General features: G+C 36.9%; 2 protein-coding genes and 2 pseudogenes across 3 annotated transcripts in view; 3 read left to right on the top strand and 1 right to left on the bottom strand.

Moving 5' to 3' along the window:
* Positions 1-19,726, top strand: part of CTNNA3 (catenin alpha 3) — a 1,809,955-nt gene that overhangs the window by 612,166 nt on the left and 1,178,063 nt on the right. The gene's annotated exons all lie outside the window — the stretch shown is intronic.
* LRRTM3 (leucine rich repeat transmembrane neuronal 3) overlaps positions 1-19,726 on the bottom strand; it is a 200,449-nt gene that overhangs the window by 41,955 nt on the left and 138,768 nt on the right. The gene's annotated exons all lie outside the window — the stretch shown is intronic.
* On the top strand, positions 3,939-4,063 carry LOC139036141 (U4 spliceosomal RNA; annotated as a pseudogene).
* Positions 15,039-15,918, top strand: LOC139036052 (ferritin heavy chain pseudogene; annotated as a pseudogene).

Below are 19,726 nucleotides of genomic sequence, written 5' to 3'. Positions count from 1 at the left end.
TCAGAGTTCAGTAGAATAAATCGAAAGATCTCTATGAAAAAAATCTCCTTATGTATTCTATTACAGTCTTTAGAAAATAAACCTTCCTCTTTAGATACAAATACATGAGAACTAAATTATATAATTAAAATACCACACATTATATTGTCTTCTGCTGTTGCTTTGTATTCTTAGGATATCGTTGGTAGACCAAAAGTTTGGCTATCTATGCTTCCTGGTTCGGTAACATTAATTTTTCCAGATATCATTTTGTCTTTAGGCAGAACTTTATCCTGATTATGTAGTGTTGTCACTTATTGCTATCAGCAATCTTGTTTGGGTAAGTTTTTTTTTTTTTTTAATTCTAATTTTCTGAGTGAGGAACTGGTTTGTTATACAATGTGACTTCTTCACAACAGACCAGTAGAACTCAAAACTCTTTTCTTAACTCTTACTTTAAGAAAATTTACATGGGAAACTCCTAGTAGACGGAATTATTTTTTTTTTCCATAAAGTTATTCCATAATGCAATAACAAACAAAGAGATCTACCTTTACCAGTATAATAGAGATCTTTTATGTAGCATTAGTCATCATTTGTGCCATACTATAGATGAATTGAACTTCCTGTTCAGCTCTTGTCCAGCCTACAAACTTTTGGTTATGAAGTTCTTGGTTCCTAAAATATAAAATCTTCTATCCAAAGCCATTCTTCACTTGGCTAAATCTTAGTTTAGGTTATAGCTCAGTGTCACATTAATAAGGCTTATATTCTCTGACCAAAGAAATTTTGGCCATGCCCAAATAGCCATGTTACTTTACTATTATCCTTCATTTTAAAATTAAATAAAAGACAGGTTTTTCTATACTATAATATCATATATGGGTAATATTAATATTATCTATGGATAATATTAATATTATCTATATATAATATTATATATAGTAGACGCGGGAGATGTCTTCTTGGGTTGGGAAGATCCCCTGGAGTAAGAAATGGTAACCCACTCCTGTATTCCTGCATGGAAAATTCCATGGACAGAGGATGGGGTCACAAAGAGTCAGACATGACTAAGTGACTGAGGATATGTATACAGATGGTAAGCTAGAGGAGGTTCATCTAAGTGCTACAGTAACATGTAATATTATAATCCACATACAAAGTCTTTCCAGAATGAGAAAAAAAGAGTAGAAGGCAGAAAGGCAAAAGGATGATGTTTGGTTAATAAATATTCAAGATGAGAAAACCATATTCATTTTTAAAAATTATTATTTAATGATTTGAGATTTCGAGGTACTGTAGATATTTTAAGTCTAGACTTGATATTTTTGATTTTTTAAATGATTCTTAGTATGATTTGATTTTTACTTCTTTTTGTTTTGGTTAAGAAATGCATGGCTAACTCTGTATTTTAGAGAATCTGTGATTTCAGCAAGAGCAGCAGTGGCTGTGGGTCAAGGAATGATCGTGATGAGAAAGATCGTAACTCAGTCCCCTCATGATACCCCAGGATGATTGAGAAAACTGAAAGTGTTCTACAAACCTTGAAGATCGTCACAGACTATTAGTTCTCTAAAGCAAGGGATTATTATACCTAATAATATTTTGTCAAAACCTAGCTATAAGAGTTGATATCAATATTCTTGACCTTCTATCACAGTAGGTTTTTTTTCCAGCTTTTAGGAGGTATGAATGACAAGTTTGTGTATATCCCATGTTGTTCAGTCATTTTTAAAGATATGCAAAGTAACAATTATATATATATAGTGAAATGCTTATCATAATCAAATTAATAACATATCCATAATCTCACATAATTACCTTCTTTTTTGTGATGAGAACACTTTAATACTACTATCTTAGAAAATATCACATATACAATACAGTATTATTAACTGTAATTACCATAATGTATATTATATCTCCAGAACTTATTTCTTTTGACACTTAAGTTTTCTATATTCTTGTTTTACCTAAGTGAAGTGAAAGTCACTCAGTCTTTGCGACCCCATGGACTATACAGTCCATGGAATTTTCCAGGCTTAAATATTGGAAGGGTAGTCTTTCCCTTCTCCAGGGGAATCTTCCCAACCAAGAGATTGAACCCAGGTCTCCCTCATTGCAGGGGGATTCTTTACCAGCTGAGCCACCAGGGGAGCCCAAGAATACTGGAGTGGGTAGCCTATCCCTCCTCCAGTGGATCTTCCCAACCCAGGAATCAAACCAGGGTCTCCTGCATTGCAGATGGATTCTTTACATACTGAGCTATCAGGGAAGCCCTGTTTCATCTAAGGTACTACTAAATTATGTAAGCTGTACATGTGAAATCCAAAACTACTGTCCCTAGTTGGTAAGAGGCTTTCCACTTTGTCATTCTGGGATGTACCAACTTTCCCTTATGGCTCAGCTATTTTCTAGAACCTTGATGTCATCTTCAATTAGCTACTGAATGGGGAAAGGGCTTGGAAAACCTGATATGGGAAATTTTTATGGACAAAGACCGACAGTATCCCCCATCATTTCCTTCATGCTCTGTTGGTTAGAATACAATCATATGACCATTTGTAACTGGGAGAGAGCAGAGAAATATAAACTTTCTGTGAGCCCAGAAAGAAGTTGAAACAGATTTTGTAAGGTGCTAGCTGGTTTATGCCATAATACATTTTCAGTATTTTCTTTTTTCTACCACAAGATTGAAATAACTTACACCTATAAAGGGTTGAGAAAATAATTGGTGCTGTTATACATAGTTTTATTGATATGAGGCCCCCTCATTTTCATGAGGTCTTTTATTCTGATCACAACTCTAAAAAGATAGGCATTATTAGCCTTGATTTTTAGATGATGAAACAGAAATTCGTAGACATCAAATGAGTTGCCCAAAGTCATAGAGCAAGAATATGGTCAACGTGGGATTGGAAACTGTGTCTCCTGATATGCCTCTTCTACCCTTTCCTTTCAGAGAAAAAACACAATTATATTTTCCCAGGTGTGAGAGGGAATAGTAGGGCCTTGAACCTTGTACCTTTTGACATGGGATCATGGACATGGCTCTGCTTTTTGGATGTCACAGGTACACTTATGGTTTATGAGATTTGCTATGTAGGGCCATAGATGCTGGTGGCATCTAAGGATGAGAACAGTATATACAGCTCCTTTGCAGCTCCAAGAAGTGTCTGTATAGTTGAAGTTCTTTTGTTTATCGAAAGTCCTTCCTACCTCACATAATTTTCAGATAGCTGAAAATTATTTGTGAATATGTATGTATGAATTTCCCAGAGAATTCATTCTGCCCTCTGACTTAGAAGAAACTACCTCATCTTATGTATATGAAATAGAAATGAGATTGGAATAATTATCATCTTCCATACTTAATTCAAGAATATCATACACTCAGATTCCAATAAGCATCTCAAACACAACTCATTCTAACTGAATTCTAACTGATTCTCCATGTAACTTAGAAAGCAAAACAATCCTTAAGAAATACATTTGCTTTGGCTTCTGCGAATAACCTTATTGGCATGCACAGAAATTAAAATACAAACTGTTGAGTAAGGAGAACAAGACAAAATTACTTTGTTCTAATTATGGATGCTATAGAAAATTACTATCAATAAAGCTTATGCAGTTAATTGTATGCAAAAATGCTGAGTAATAATTGAGGGATTGTAAATGATAAAAAATTAAATGTGAACTTAAAATCCTTCAGTTCTCTTAAAAATTTATTCTGGATTTCATAAGTTCATAAAAATTCCTTAAAGTGTGGTAATTTCAATTACACTGGTACTAGCAATAAATATGCTCTACATATTTATTTATGGGATTTGAAGAAACAGTCACTTTAGAAAATGAAATTAAACCTAACTAGAATGCTAATATATAGTATATCTTGGACACATGACCGATTCAGCAACACAACATCTCAGAGATTATATGATACAACTATAATGAAATGTAGCTTTGTGCAGTGGCAGTATCGTAGCCAATGAGGTTTATCCGAGGTGTGATTATTGCCAATTATAATGAAATGTATTGAATTTTAACAATTTAGAAATCAGAATGATGTAAAGAAAAACTAGTTATACATACGCATGGAATAAATGTTGATAGATTAACAAATGTGGGAAGATGACTCAAAAGCTAAAAACAAATGAGTTATTAAATGAAAGGTTAAAATATAAGATATATTGTGTCTGATTTTGCTAATGAATGCACACGTAGTGCCATGTGACACTGGCGTTCCATCCAGATGTATGTGTTCTTTTTGGTGTGTTGGTGTGTTATGTGTGTGTGTGTGCGCGCACATATGCACATACAGAGTATAAATGGGCACATAAATATATCATTAGGTCGATTCCCTTCTGGAGAAGTCTTGGGTGTTAGATTGATTACTAGCATGATCCTTCTAGAACTTTCTTTTTAAAGACCTTGGAGAATTCAACATCTTAGAGGTCTAGCCTAAGCATCCTCTCAATAAAAATTTCTAGTGACACAGATTATATAAGATTTTATATATAATACAGGTCAACCTTGGCTCATGTCAGTTGTATGTGTGAATTCAGATAAATTATGCTTGAATAATTATTCTTAAAAGAGTCCTGGTTACTGGGTAAAGCCATGTTATATAACTAAGGCAGATATTCACTAGTCACAATTCTTTCAATGATGTCATTTTTATCTCCCTGGCAGTGATAGTTTACCCTACCTCTAAATATGACAGATTCCTTATTATTTGCCTATTTCTGCTTCTCTAGTGGAACTTAAGACCACTCATACTCTTTTCTTAACAAATTTAATTTCTTGATTGAAATCCCTAACTTTTCCAAATCTTCAGGGTTTACCATATACTGCTTTTATGTAGTTAGTCAGTTTTTTCCTGTTTTACCAGATTATTATAATAACCCCAAATCATTTAGTATATTGGGTTGGCCAAAAAGTTTACTTGGGTTTTTCCATATGTATACTTATAGCTGACTCACATTGTTGTGCAGCAGACACCAATTCAATGTTGTAAAGCAATTATCCTTCAGTGAAAAAAAAGAAACGAGGAAGTGGGCACAGAGGCTTGTATGTCAAGAAAGGAAACTTTGTGGGAATACATGATTGGACATGCGTTTTATTATCTTTATTATTAAAATATACATGAAAATGAAAAAAAAAGAGCTTACAGAAAAAATTGAATGAACCTTTTGGCCAATCCAAAAACAAGCGGGAACCGTGCTGTGTTCATTGTTCAGTTGCTCAGTCATGTCTGACTCTTTGAGAGCCCATGGACTACAGCACGCCAGGCTTCCCTGTCCTTCACTATCACCCAGAGTTTGCTCAAACTCATGTCCATCAAGTGGGTGATGCCATCCAACCATCTCATCCTCCATCACCCCCTTCTCCTTATGCCCTCAATCTATCCCAGCATCAGGGTCTTTTCCAATGAGTCGATTCTTTGTATCAGGTGGCTAAAGTTTTGGAGTTTCATCTTTCAGCATCAGTCCTGCCAATAAATACTCAGGGTTGATTTCTTTTAGGATTGACTAGTTTGATCTTGGACATATAACTGGCATCAGACTTATTAGAAAGCACTTTTTACTATGCACTGCTGTATGCTGTCTCATGCATCCATATTTTGTTACTTCCCTCCTTTAAGACTTGATATAATAAGTTTCCCTGATAGTTCTGCTGCTGCTGCTGCTGCTAAGTCGCTTCAGTCGTGTCCAACTCTGTGCGACCCCATAGACGGCAGCCCACCAGGCTCCCCCGTCCCTGGGATTTCCCAGGCAAGAACACTGGAGTGGGTTGCCATTTCCTTCTCCAATGCAGTGAAAGTGAAGTCGCCCGGTTGTGTCCGACTCTTCGCAACCCCATGGACTGCAGCCTACCAGGCTCCTCCATCCATGGGAGTTTCCAGACCTAGATAGCACATTAAAAAGCAGAGATATTACTTTGTTGACAAAGGTCTGTCTAGTCAAAGCTATGGTTTTTTCAGTAGTTATGTATGGATGTGGGAGTTGGACTATAAAGGAAGCTGAGCACCAAAGAATTGATGCTTTTGAACTGTGGTGTTGGAGAAGACTCTTGAGAGTCCCTTGGACTGCAAGGAGATCACACCAATCAATCCTAAAGGAAATCAGTCCTGAATATTCATTAGAAGGACTGATGCTGAAACTGAAACTACAATACTTTGACTACCTGATGTGAAGAACTGACTCATTGGAAAAGACCCTGATGCACGGCAAGATTGAAGGCAGGAAAAGAAGGGGACAGTAGAGGATGAGATGGTTAGGTGGCATCACCACTTGCTGGACATGAGTTTGAGCAAGCTCCGGGAGTTGGTCATGGACTGGGAAGCCTGCATGCTGCAGGCCTTGGGGTTGCAAAGATTCGGACGTGACTGAGTGACTGAACTGAACTGAACTGATAGTCTGATAATGAGTCCTTATTGAACATACTGCATTGGTCAGGATTTGGTTCGGAACAAAGAAACCACTCTTGATTTTCCAAACCAGAAGTAATTAATTCCAGAAAATTAGGTGCTTACATACTCTTGGAAAACTTAGGAGACAATGGTCAGAGAATTCCCATTACCTCCCAGCAGATGGAAAAGTTGGAAAAATTGGGGAAATTGATGCTAATCTTGGCTACCTAGGTACTCAAGCTGCTGATTTTCACAATGGCTGAAGACTATGCTAACTTTATGTTTGACACATGCTTGCCTGTGATCGTTGGACGAGAATGATATTTTTTTTGTTTGTTCTCCAGATCTCTCACAAGTGCATATCATTAGCATAATCTAGTGTGGAATCCTCCTGGCAAGGAATTCTGGAAGTGTAGCTTCCAGGCAATGCAGGGAAAACTATAAAAAGCTACAGAGATGACCCCAAATTGATGAGACAATTAAAATGTTTGCATTCTACTGAGTTTGTCTAAATGCCCCCCCCCCCACCCCGTGTGTGTTAGTTGCTCAGCTGTGTCCAACTCGTTGCAACTCCATGGACTGTAGCCCTCCAGGCTTCTCTGTCCATGGAATTCTCCAGGCAAGAATACTGGAGTGGATTGCATTCCCTTCTCCAGAGGAACTTCCCAACCCAGGTATCAAACCCTGGTCTCCTGCACCGCAGGCAGATTCTTTACTGTTTGAGTTACAAGGAAGTCCTGCCCTCCCATACCTTTTTATATTTGGTGTTCTCAACTTGCCTGCCTTAATATTCTATATGTATACACATACACACACAGGCACACACAGAGTTTGTAAACAGAAGTAATGGATGGAAAAATACCAAGGCAAGAAAAAAAATATATATTTTAAATTAATCATCTGTATATTTATGAGGTAACACAAAAACATGAATCATTCTGTCATTGATATTTAGCATCACTAATTTGAAACCTAAGCAGATTATCCCTTTGAGGAATAGCACTGCTACTGTGTGTACTTGGCAAGTAATTTTAGTAAGTTATTTTTTTTTTATAGGAAGTGATATACTACTATATTATAAATTACAGCAAAGAACATAGGCTTCATATCAGACTGGATGTGGTTTACTATTTGTTCAACTTTAAATGAATGGGCTTTAATTTCCTTATCTGTAAACTGGAGATAATAATATCCAGATATCTCAAACATTTTATGCTGTTGAATGAGATAATGTATATAAAAATGGTCACCATTAATGGATTCTCAAATACATTATTCCCTTTCTTTTCCTCATCTCTCCAATATTCTTTCTAAGGGTGGAGCTATGGTATAGAGAAGCAGGTAGAAAATGTAGGAGTTGATATTTCCTAAAGATTTTTTGTACAACAAATAAGCTGTCTTATATTTTTTCTAAGATAGTGTGCCAATTCTTTAAAACCTTACATGAATCTGGAATATCATTGCTCAATGAATGGTCCTTATTAGTAATCTTAAATATTCTCTCTCACACCTGGCTTCTCTGCTAAAGAGGAATCTGTTTGCAATGAAGTTGTTTTTTCCAATTAAGGTTTAAGCAAAAATTCATCAAAAGTCTTAGAAACAAAGATATGTGCTAGAATATGCACACAGCTACTTAGATATCTATCCTGCATCAGCTCTATTTTGTTGGCCAGATGTGAAGGCATAAAAGGAATCTATTCTATTGAAACTTCCTTATCTCTTTTGCTGAAACACTACAATATTAAACATGGTTGGCTTTCCTGGTATTGTATCAATGTATTTATCATTTTGATATGCAAATTACGGGGCTAAGGTAATGCAGGCACTATTCCCAGGGGTGGTGTAGAAAAGAGGTGAGTTTTTTTTTTCATTTATTTTTATTAGTTGGAGGCTAATTACTTACGAATGGATAAGGAAGCTGTGGTACATATACACCATGGAATATTACTCAGCCATTAAAAAGAATTCATTTGAATCAGTTCTAATGGATGGAAGAGGTGAGTTCTAAGAGCTAAATTATTTGGGGGAGAAGCAGGAGAATGGACAAATAAAAACTCAGGACAGGGAGAGTCAACAGTAAAAGAATGTTGGTGACATATGAAAATTAACTTGCTGATGAATCAACCTTGTTTGTTTTTTAACTAGTAGTGTCATCATTTAGCTTTAACATCCACAGAGCAGTATGAGGTTGTGATTACTCAGGGAGGTGAAGGAAGATGATTGGCACTTACAGAGGCTAACGGTAAAATGCTTCTGTTCTGGCTCAGCATCTCTGAATCTTGGGAGAAATTAATGTGACAGGCACCCTAGAGAAAATATGGTAACTCTCTCAAAGCTTTGTCCTATTTTCATCCTACTACACCTCTGCAAATCATTCACTTTTTAGCCTTAGTTTTTCACTGATTTACAGTGAAAATGAGTATTTTTCACTGTAAACTTAAAAAATTTCATTTTTCACAATGAGTATTTCTTTCAGGTAGATTCAAATAAAATTTCTCTGATTCTCAAGTTAGGTTCAGGTAAGTCTCTGAGTTATTTTGACAATTCAGGGCACCTTCATCTTCATTTTCATGTGTACTAGTCAAGATAGGCTAAGCTATGCTATGCTATCAAGGAAATAAAAACTAGGGTCAGTGACTTAAAACAATGAGAGTTTATTTTATTAATTATACGTGTGTGTGTGTGTATCTTCCCCTTGAAGAAACTTAGTTGTGAGGAGTTGTTCCAGAGTCACTCGGGAACCTAGACTGATGGATCCACTTTATAATTTCTAACTGGAACATCTTAGTGATGGCTAGATTCCCCATTGGCCCTGGGAGCAGAAGAGAAAGACTGGCTGCTCTGGCAGGGGAAGAGAAACTGGCCAAGTCCACGTGGACTTTTTGCTGCCTTAACTTAGAAGTGACCCTGTGTCCTTCCACAGGCAGCTGTTGGCTAACACTTGTCACTTGGCACTACCTAACTGCAAGGGCAGCCTTCCCTGGTGGCTCAGATGGTAAAGAATCCGCCTGCAATGTGAGAGACCTGGGTTCGATCCCTGGGTTGGAAAGACCCCCTGGAGGAGGGCATGACAACTTGCTCCAGTATTCTTGCCTGGAGAATCTCCGTGGACTGAGGAGCCCAGTGGGCTACAGTCCATGGGGTTGCAGAGAGTCAAACACAGCTGAGCAACTCAGCACAGTGGACAGCATAGCAAATGCAAGGGCATTGGGAATGTAGAGAGCGAGTGTAGTGTTTGGCAAGCATGTGATTTCTGCCACATTTGGAAATTTTTCCTTTTCTTTGCATGTTCTAGAGCATAAATTAAACTGCTCTAAAAGTGCTTCAAAACTGGAAAATATCTGCATATACAGTAGCGTACTGTTTGTCTTTTTAGTTATTTGGCAATTGATTGTGTACAGTTACATAAACTTTTAAAAAAGATTTTTATTAATGCTAACTTTATCTGCCCCAACAAAATTATAATCTTAGGAAACAGAAACAGCATCTTCTATTTTTTAATATCCTTGTAGTACCTCAGTTATCTGAATATCTTAATTATAAAATAACTGATAAAGATATGTATGCAAGTGCATATATAATTATATGTTAGTATAAATGTAAAGTAATGGCCCCTTACTTCTGAGACAGATTATATTGATACACTGAAAAGTTCCTAGTCTGTTTTCAGATTTTCTCCATTTTTATTCCTCAGCCTTGAAGACAAGTGAGGAATTCGAAAGAAACCTTTTCTTAACCATTGGAAGACATATTTTCTTTTTATAAAACAGGACATTTAGTTTGACTACCCCACCTTAAATGAAAATAATTTAAAAATCCTTTAAGACTTTCTCCAATTGGCACCAAGTGTACTATTTCTTTGATCATACCTCTTTCTTATTAAAAAACCTTCTCATGACCCAATTTCACTAACCTTAAGCCTAAATTCTTTCTTGCCATCAAGATTCTCTTTCAATCTGCTTAGACTCTAAATACCCCTTCTAGTTTCTTGCAATTAATCAATATTTCTCAGTCCTTTATATCCTCTCCATTTTCTTATACCTGATTGATTTCAAAACATTATTTTATTCTTGCTCTTCTGAAATAGCCGTCACTACCATCTTAAAAACTCCTTTCACTATTTAATATTGTGTCATTTCACTTAGCCCGCTCCAGTACTCTTGCCTGGAAAAATCCCATGGACAGAGGAGCCTGGCAGGCTGCAGTCCATGGGGTCATGAAGAATTGGACATGACTGAGCGGCTTCACTTTCACTTTTCACTTTCATGCATTGGAGAAGGAAATGGCAACCCACTCCAGTGTTCTTGCTTGGAGAATCCCAGGGACGGGGGAGCCTGGTGGGCTGCTGTCTATGGGGTCGCACAGAGTCGGACACGACTGAAGTGACTTAGCAGCAGCAGCAGCAGCATTTCATTTAGATCATTGATAATCAAGATTCCATATATTCTTGTAAAATGATGATCCAGTTCATTTATCTTATAACAACTACAATGTAAGTAACTTGAGGGCAGAGTGAATTTTCCCCCAGCATTCTAAAATCTGTATGTTACATTGCCTTGTCATTCAAATGCTTAAATTAGAGTGAATGGAAACTAAGATAATTATAACTAAAAGATTAGATTCTCAAGACTAAGTAGACTCATTTGTGTATGCTGGTGATATTTATCCATCTTTCATAAGAAATGTCCTCCTCTCGGCTGGTAGTGTTAGCAGAATTTAAAGACTGAGGAAGGTGAATAAACATTTTAATCATGATAAAAAGAATTTCGTGCTTTTGTGTAATGATTTGTTGTACAAAGTTTTTGACAGCCCTAGGGGATAGGCAGGCCTGGTAATACCATCTTCACAGACATAGAAACTGATCACATGTCTAAGAATCACTGGAGTTTTCTGGTTTGTAGACACACAGTGAAGCAAACATTTTCTCTCTAGTCATGATTCTTCAGATAGCCAACAGGTGACCCTTGCAAAAAAGGAAATGGGAACATTAGTTGGATCAGTTTGAACTTGAAAAAATACTATAGTCATCCTTCATGTTTGTGTATTGGCATATTTTCTAAACTTAGAGAAGGTATTCTCTGTGCCCCCAGACTGAGTGAAAAGGAAGCTTTGCAGGACAATGAAAGCTAAAGATGATACCCTATGAGGAAGGATTTAGTTCAGAGAATATATAAGCCAGTTGGTTAATCAATTCTGAATATAGTGGAGACAGAATCAAATATATTTATTTTAAAATGTTGTAATTTACTTCAGATGTTGTTTACTGCTTATTTACAGCTGTTGTTTGAAAGTGGCGAGTCAGAGCTAGAAATAGTACCTGTAGTTGGATTTTAAAAAAAAAAAAGGATAAAGAATTACAGACTTTTCTGGTGAAACCAGTGTGGTAAATAAAGAAAAGATATGATAGCGACAAAAGTCTAGAAACAACTTTTCTTGTGAAAATGATGCAATGGGTAAAGATTGAATGTAGTCTTCACAATCCCAGAAACCTTTGTAAGTTGCTGCAGTGCAGTCACAGGGGATATTTCATGAGAAGCTATGACTAGAAATCTAATCACAAAATAATTTACCAAGAGTATAGAAACCTGTAATTTGAGGCATAAAATGTGTTACTGCATTAGATATAACAGTTAAGCAATTTTGGCTCATGAGAAATGATTCATTAGAAGGACGTTTACAGGGCGTTGGGAACATCATGGTTTCCTGGGTTTGTGTAGGATGTGGCAAGTGTTGGGTGGTCACTCTTTCCTGCTGACAATTTATAATTCTGCAGTTAGAAATTGATATCTTTGGTGTTAGCATCACTTTTTTGGAGTCCTTGTCGTGAGAACTGTTTAGTAAGGGCAGGGAATGAACTCAAACACGTTGACTTGAATTTGGTGGTTAATTCCCTAAAAGGATGGTAGAAGAGGTTGAGATAGTGTAAAAGGACTAATATCTGGGAGAAGAATGAGACAAAGAATGGGAGAGAAAGATAAAAGGAAGCTGAGTGGATGGTGGTAGAACAGTGATGAGAACAGGGTGGAGGACCCAGTTCAGTAACTTGTGAATTTTACTGGTGGCCCATCTGGAAGTAACTTAAACTCGTGTTGCTGGGTTATGATTCTTTGCTATTTAAAGACAGTGTTTAGATCCATTAACTTTTCTAGCCAGTTATCAGACTAGCAAAAAAGCCAATCCAGCAGGAAGCAGAGTTGATCATGTTAGTGCTTAGTAACTATGACTAATTAGAGCACTTAATTAAGCTGTCAAGAAAGGATAAAGATAATCATGCTCAGTCTGTTTTTACTCTTTTGTACCCAGGAAGATGAGCAAATTTGTTTTCTGCCAGGCAGGCACATGATCCTTCCTTTCTCATTTGATACTGGTATGACCTCATGTGCACTTTGCTGAGGTGATCCAGATTATACAAGTAAATGATGTGCTTTGCCCTTTGCTTCATCCTGCTCTGGTGATTTTATTCATATCTTAGTCATCTGGCATATAAAATATTTGAATCTGCTACTTTAAGCGTGCCCTATTGCTACTGCCACTCACCATTTATAATTATTATTATTTTCATTGTTAATGCTAGTTCTTATTTTAATAACATAAGTACCAACAATGACACTAATCAGGCTAATCATATTATTGTTATATCCTGAAATGTAGTGAACATTTATTATTGTTGAAAACAATGGATATTACATATTATGTGGGATGGAAACCTTGTATATATATTCTCACATTCAATCCTATGAAAACCCAGTGATATGGATTTATTGAAACTGTTGTTAAGATGGAAAATGTGAAGCAGAGAAGATTTAAATAAATGTATGATGTCACGCAGCTAGTTGGTGTTGGCGCTAGGATATGGACCTGCATGCTAAGTCACTTCAGTCATGTCTGACTCTGTGTGACCCCATGGACTGTAGCCTGCCAGGCTCCTCTGTCCATGGGATTCTCCAGGCAAGAATGCTGGAGGGGGTTGCCGTGCCCTCCTGCAGAGAATCTTCCTGACCTAGAAATTGAACTCGCCTCACTAAGCTAAATACAGGTTTGTAATTATTGGTTATTTAGCTAGGATATAGCTAAGTACTAGCTTATGTAGCCTGGACTTAACACATGTGTGTGTGTGTTTACTAACTTCAAATAGCTGTATAACTTTGCTTACAGAAAATGTCTTCATAATGAACATGTAGCCAAGGACAGTCTTATAACATTTTACTATGAACTAGTTGCACAGCAGGAAAATGTAGTTTATGTATTCAGTCCCCACAGAAATTCAACGCAGAATCAATGAGTGAGAATGACTTAACACATGTGTGTGTGTGTTTACTAACTTCAAATAGCTGTATAACTTTGCTTACAGAAAATGTCTTCATAATGAACATGTAGCCAAGGACAGTCTTATAACATTTTACTATGAACTAGTTGCACAGCAGGAAAATGTAGTTTATGTATTCAGTCCCCACAGAAATTCAAGGCAGAATCAATGAGTGAGAATGGGAGACCCCTTCAGTACAAAGTGTCCTCCAGACTAGAAGAATCATTCTAGGTCCAACTAGTACGATGTCTTTTAGCATCAAGTGAATGAATGCATTTGTGTTTGTTTCATGTTCTTTATATACTCTGGCCTATAGGCAGGTATTTTGACAACAAGAACTTTAGCTTTTTTGAACTCTAAGCCTTTATGAATAAAATGTAGACAACGCTAAGCTTGTGTGCGTGCTTAGTCGAGGCTGACTCTGTGAGACTATGGACTGGCCTGCCAGGCTCCTCTGTCATGCGATTCTTCAGGCAAGAATATTGGAGTGGATTGCCATGCCCTTCTCCAGGAGGTTTTCCCCACCCAGGGATCAAACCTGCATTTCCTGCTGAGCCACTGGGAAAGCCCCAGGCAGAGCTCTACTATCTGGCTATGTGGAAAGTGTATTGGTTAACCATTATTTATTTATTTCTTCATTGGTCCATTTGGTTAGGTATGGTTGTTGAAAATCATATTTACTGAAAGTTATTGGATATTATTACTGCTGTTTTTTGGGTAGAGGATTGTTGATTTTGCACTTATTTTCCTTTCATCAGTTAATTTGGAATAGCCTTATTGTCATCCTTAGTTTTGTGAATGCTCTAGAAAGTTGATGAGTGTCCTTCAAACCTGTAGTTATAGAATGATTAATAGATACAGTGTTCAGAGATATAGATCAGGAGTTTCTGGTTTCATGGTACCTGAAGCTTATGCAATTTGGAGGACCTTCATGAATAAAAGGATTTTTCTGTATCTTTTGAGATGATCATGTTTTTTATTCTTCAGTTTGTTAATTTGGTATATCATGTTGATTGATTTGAAGATATTGAAAAATCCTTGCATCCCTGGAATAAATGCCACTTGGTCATGGTGTATGATCTTTTTAATGGTGTCAGTTTGCTAGTATTTTGTTGAGGATTTTTGTTGGCCAGTGATTTTCCCTTTTCATGATATCTTTGATATCAGGGTGATAGTGGCCTCATAGAATGAATTTAGGAGTGTCCCTTCTGCAATTTTTTGGAATAGTTTTAGAAGAATAGCTGTTAACTCTTCTCTAAGTATTTGTTAGAATTCACCTGTGAAGCCTTCTGGTCCTTTGACTTTTGTTTGTTGGGAATCTTAAAATTACTAATTCAGTCTTCGCGGAGAGTCGCCGCGGTTTCCTGCTTCAACAGTGCTTGAACGGAACCCGGCTGCTCGTCCCCCCCCAGCCCCGGCAGGCTACTCAGAGCCAGCCCTCGTCACCACTTGACAACACCCTCCGACAGGCCCAAGGTCCCCGCCGCCGCTCCAGCGCAGCGCAGCCGTCGCCGCCACCGCCCCTTCTCATCCGCCCGCCATGACGACCGCATCCCCCTCGCAGGTGCGCCAGAACTACCACCAGGACTCGGAGGCCGCCATCAACCGCCAGATCAACCTGGAGCTCTACGCCTCCTATGTGTACCTGTCCATGTCCTACTATTTTGACCGCTATGATGTGGCTTTGAAGAACTTTGCCAAGTACTTTCTTCACCAATCTCATGAGGAGAGGGAACATGCTGAGAGACTAATGAAGCTGCAGAACCAGCGAGGCGGCCAAATCTTCCTTCAGGATATCAAGAAACCAGACGGTGATGACTGGGAGAATGGGCTGAATGCAATGGAATGTGCGCTGTGCTTGGAAAGAAGTGTGAATCAGTCACTACTGGAACTGCACAAACTGGCCACTGAAAAAAACGATCCCCATCTATGTGATTTCATTGAGACTCATTACCTGAATGAGCAGGTGGAAGCCATCAAAGAATTGGGTGACCACGTAACCAACCTGTGCAAGATGGGGGCCCCTGGATCTGGCATGGCAGAGTACCTCTTTGACAAGCACACCCTGGGACACAGTGAGCGCTAAGCCTCAGGCTGGCTTCCCACAGCCACGGGCGACTCCTCTGGTCACCAAGGCAGTGCATGCATATTTGGGCTACCTTCACCTTTTCTATAAGTTGTAACAAAACATCTACTTAAGTTCTTTCTTTCGTACCGTTCCTTCAAATAAAGTAATTTGGTACCAAAAAAAAAAAAAAAAAAAAATTACTAATTCAGTTTCAGTAGTACTGTTAATTGATTTGTGCATATTTTCCATTTCTTCCTGGTTCAGTCTTAGGACCTTTCATCTTTCTAAGAATTGAATTCTTCCATTTCTTCAATTCACATTTCACTTTACAAATGGCTGCACAATTTTAGGAATTTTTTTAACCACCAGTTGGCATAAATGGTCTTATTGGGTCATTATTTATATCTTTTTAATAAATTACAAATGTATTATTTCTGACAATTTAACAATTTATAATTTATATGTAAAATTTTATTTTATATAATTTATAATAATATATAATTTATATTGTAATTTTTCATTTGTGGAATAGCCTAATAAATTATTCTTTTGATTCGTTGTTGCATTCTGTTACTTTTGTTTGTTCTTTGTTTTGGTATTAGAATGATCTGGGATTCATAAAAAAAGAATATAAAATTGTGAACAATTTTAATGAAAAAGTTAGTTACAAAATGAATGCTAGGAATATTGCTGGGACCTATTCCTACATTATGAAGAGCAGTAATAACTAACTATGTATAGATGTTACTGCAAACCACAAAAATATAGACCTCTAATCAAAAAGAAGTCTCAGACATATTCCATTTAACCAGGCTCCAGTGGGCCTACAAGCATTCCAATGCTTTCTAACAGGAGAATAGCAATCATTCTTCTAAAAGGTCCATTTGACAGCAGTGGGAGTGCTAACACATGTCTATATATATATCCTGAAGCTAGATCAATTGAATAATCTTGTATAAAGAAAGGCAGGCATATTTGGTTATGTTATAAAATGTAGCTTTATACTTATGGCTCATGTTAGAAACAGTGAATTCTGTGGTATTTTTGAAGAAAAGTAAATTCTTGTTGCTAAACCTATTGAACTAATATTTATGAGGTTGTGCATATACATAATATTGTTATTCTCATAATTTTACTATTGGATTGTAAATAAAATAAACTTATTGAAAAATAAGTAAGCTACTTACTTAAAAAGTTGAGATAAGTTTGATTTTGTTAAGGAACATTGTATAAGCTTATGGAGTTTGGCAACTGTTAATAGTATGTTATATTGAAGTACTGTTATTTTCATATACTGGAGTGACTTTCTTTCCTGTTATCAGAAAATTTAGGGTGAAAAAACTATAGTCAAAGTAAAATGTTTTACAAAACTGTACTCAGCAGAGTGATTTTACTTTTCAAAATGTTAATCTTTTTAAAGACATTTCTTCATTTTACCTGTAGTGTTCAGTAAGACACGCATCTTTTCTCAAAAGAAAATAAATTTACAGTTTGACCATTTTCTGGCCAGTGTATCATTCCCAATTTGAGTGTCACTTTTCCGTAAACATTTTAAGCTTGACTTCAATTAAGAATGTTTTCTTAATCTGGAGACTTTAAAATAAGTATTTTAGTTCCTTAGACATTGATACAAGACACTTTATCTTGAATTAAAAATCGTATATTAACTATATTTTATGGCTACCTTTAAGGTTCAGATAATTGGCTCATGTGCTATCAGCTCTATGCATGGAAGATGATATTTATTTTTCTGTCAGTAAGCTAACTTTTTATTTTCTTAGAGGAGATAAAAACATGATATTGTTCCTTCCAATATTTTACAAGCAGTCTGCCATCTGCATCTCAGCAATATAATACACATATATGGTGGTGATAGAACATAAGAGGTGAGGTGAGAGTATCGTAGTATACTCAAGAGAAAATATGTTATTATCAGTGTAAATAGAACATGAAAATATTCATCCCTGATAATCCCCTACCAATAACTAAATCCAGATTCATGAGGGAATACAGAACAACCATTTATGAAGTACTTTGTCCTTAGGGATATGGTAGTTGTTTGGGAAATTTAAGGTGTCCCTGCCTGATATCTTTATGGCTTTTAAAAACCTTTCCTTCTCTGCTCAGTGTTAGCTCTGAGGGCTGAAATTCCCAGCCCTCACTCCTACAAAAATACTAGCAAATTCTTACAAAGAATAAGGCTCATGACAAGTGATATACCATCTATATTTTCTGAAGCATTGTCTGCCTTCAGAATATTGTATTAATTAAATTTTTTGTCGTGTTAAATTTTTATTGCTTAGAAATTTTCTGTAACATCCTTGCCTGCTCACAGCACTGCTTCTCTTTCTTCTTTGCAGTCTTCCTTTTCATTAACTTAGTCCTTTTACTCAAACCAATGCCTACCTTTTTGGTTTCTTAATTATTCCTTTGTACTGGGAACTGTGAAAGATCCTGTAATATATCTCTCTCCAGCCTTGCTCTCTGTATCTACTAATGCTGCCATTCATTTTTTAATCTCCATCTGCAAAGCTTTCACTTCATTAGATTTACTCCAACAACATGGTAACCTGATAGGAAACTATGAGGAATTCTCATCCCTAAACTCATGAAGGCACCTGTGGTAGGGAAAAGAACTGACTTATGTTCCATGCTGGGTGCCACCCTTTATGTAGCAGGTTGAGACTCGAAGGGCCTATTTCAAAAATATACAGGAATGAAGAGGTGAAGCTGGAATTTGGACTCAGGACTTCCTGGTTCTGAAGCACAAATTTTCCCTATATTTTTACTGCTTCTATTAATATTTGATATTATATTATTTAAAAACTGTGATATCCTGGTTGGTTAATCTCTATATAAAAAGTCAATTATGTTTTAGTTTTTAACTGAAATTAAAAAAAAATTCATCTCCAAAAATATGAGCACCATAAACTATCTTTTAAATAAAGGGTATTTACCTATATAGTATATTTTAGCATTATAGTGAGGGTTATTTGCAACATTCCCAACAGTTCCTATAAAGTTCCAGCAGGTCTCTAGAGAAATATTGGGCTCTCTACTTCATAACTACTGAAAAGTAGTGTCAGTGAACAGTTCAAGCTTCTAGGTTGGCATCATTAAGAGAGAGAAGATTGTTTTCAAAGCCATCTGGAGTATTGAAAACTACTTTAAACAGCAAGAAGAATGGATGGTGCCAGATATTTTTCATAATGTCTCTCCCATTTGTCATATTTTTTTTCCTATGGCCAACCACTTGAGAATATTGCATCTTATCCAACCTGTAGAGAAGTGTAGTAAGAAAGGAGTTAATCATATAAACATTGCCCTTTTCTATTAAGGAACCTATGAAGCAATAGTAGTCAGGCATTCATTTTTTTAAAGTTCAGTCAGATTAGTTCAGTCGTCAGTTGTGTCCGACTCTTTGCGACCCATGAACTGCAGCACACCAGATCTCCCTGTCCATCATTAACTCCCGGAGTTTACCCAAACTCATGTCCATTGAGTCGGTGATGCCATCCAACCATCTCATCCTCTGTCATCCCAGCATTAGGGTCTTTCTCAATGAGTCAGTTCATCATATCAGGTGGCCAAAGTATTGGAGTTTCAGCTTCAATATCAGTCCTTTGGTTGGATCTCCTTGCAGTCCAAGGGACTCTCAAGTGTCTTCTCCAACACCACAGTTCAAAAGCATCATTTCTTCAGTGCTCAGCTTTCTTCACTGTCCAACTCTCACATCCATACATGACTACTGGAAAAACCATAGCCTTGACTAGATGGACCTTTGTTGACAAAGTAATGTCTTTGCTTTTTAATATGCTATCTAGGTTGGTCATAACTTTCAAGGAATGTGTCGTCTAATTTCATGGCTGCAATCACCATCTGCAGTGATTTTGGAGCCCCCCAAAATAAAGTCAGTCATTGTTTCCACTGTTTCCCCATCTATTTGCCATGAAGTGATGGG

This window comes from Odocoileus virginianus, chromosome 7, assembly GCF_023699985.2.
Source record: "Odocoileus virginianus isolate 20LAN1187 ecotype Illinois chromosome 7, Ovbor_1.2, whole genome shotgun sequence".
Taxonomy (NCBI): Eukaryota; Metazoa; Chordata; class Mammalia; order Artiodactyla; family Cervidae; genus Odocoileus; species Odocoileus virginianus.
Note: the sequence above shows the minus strand (reverse complement) of the source record. Positions and strands in the feature narration are given on the sequence as shown.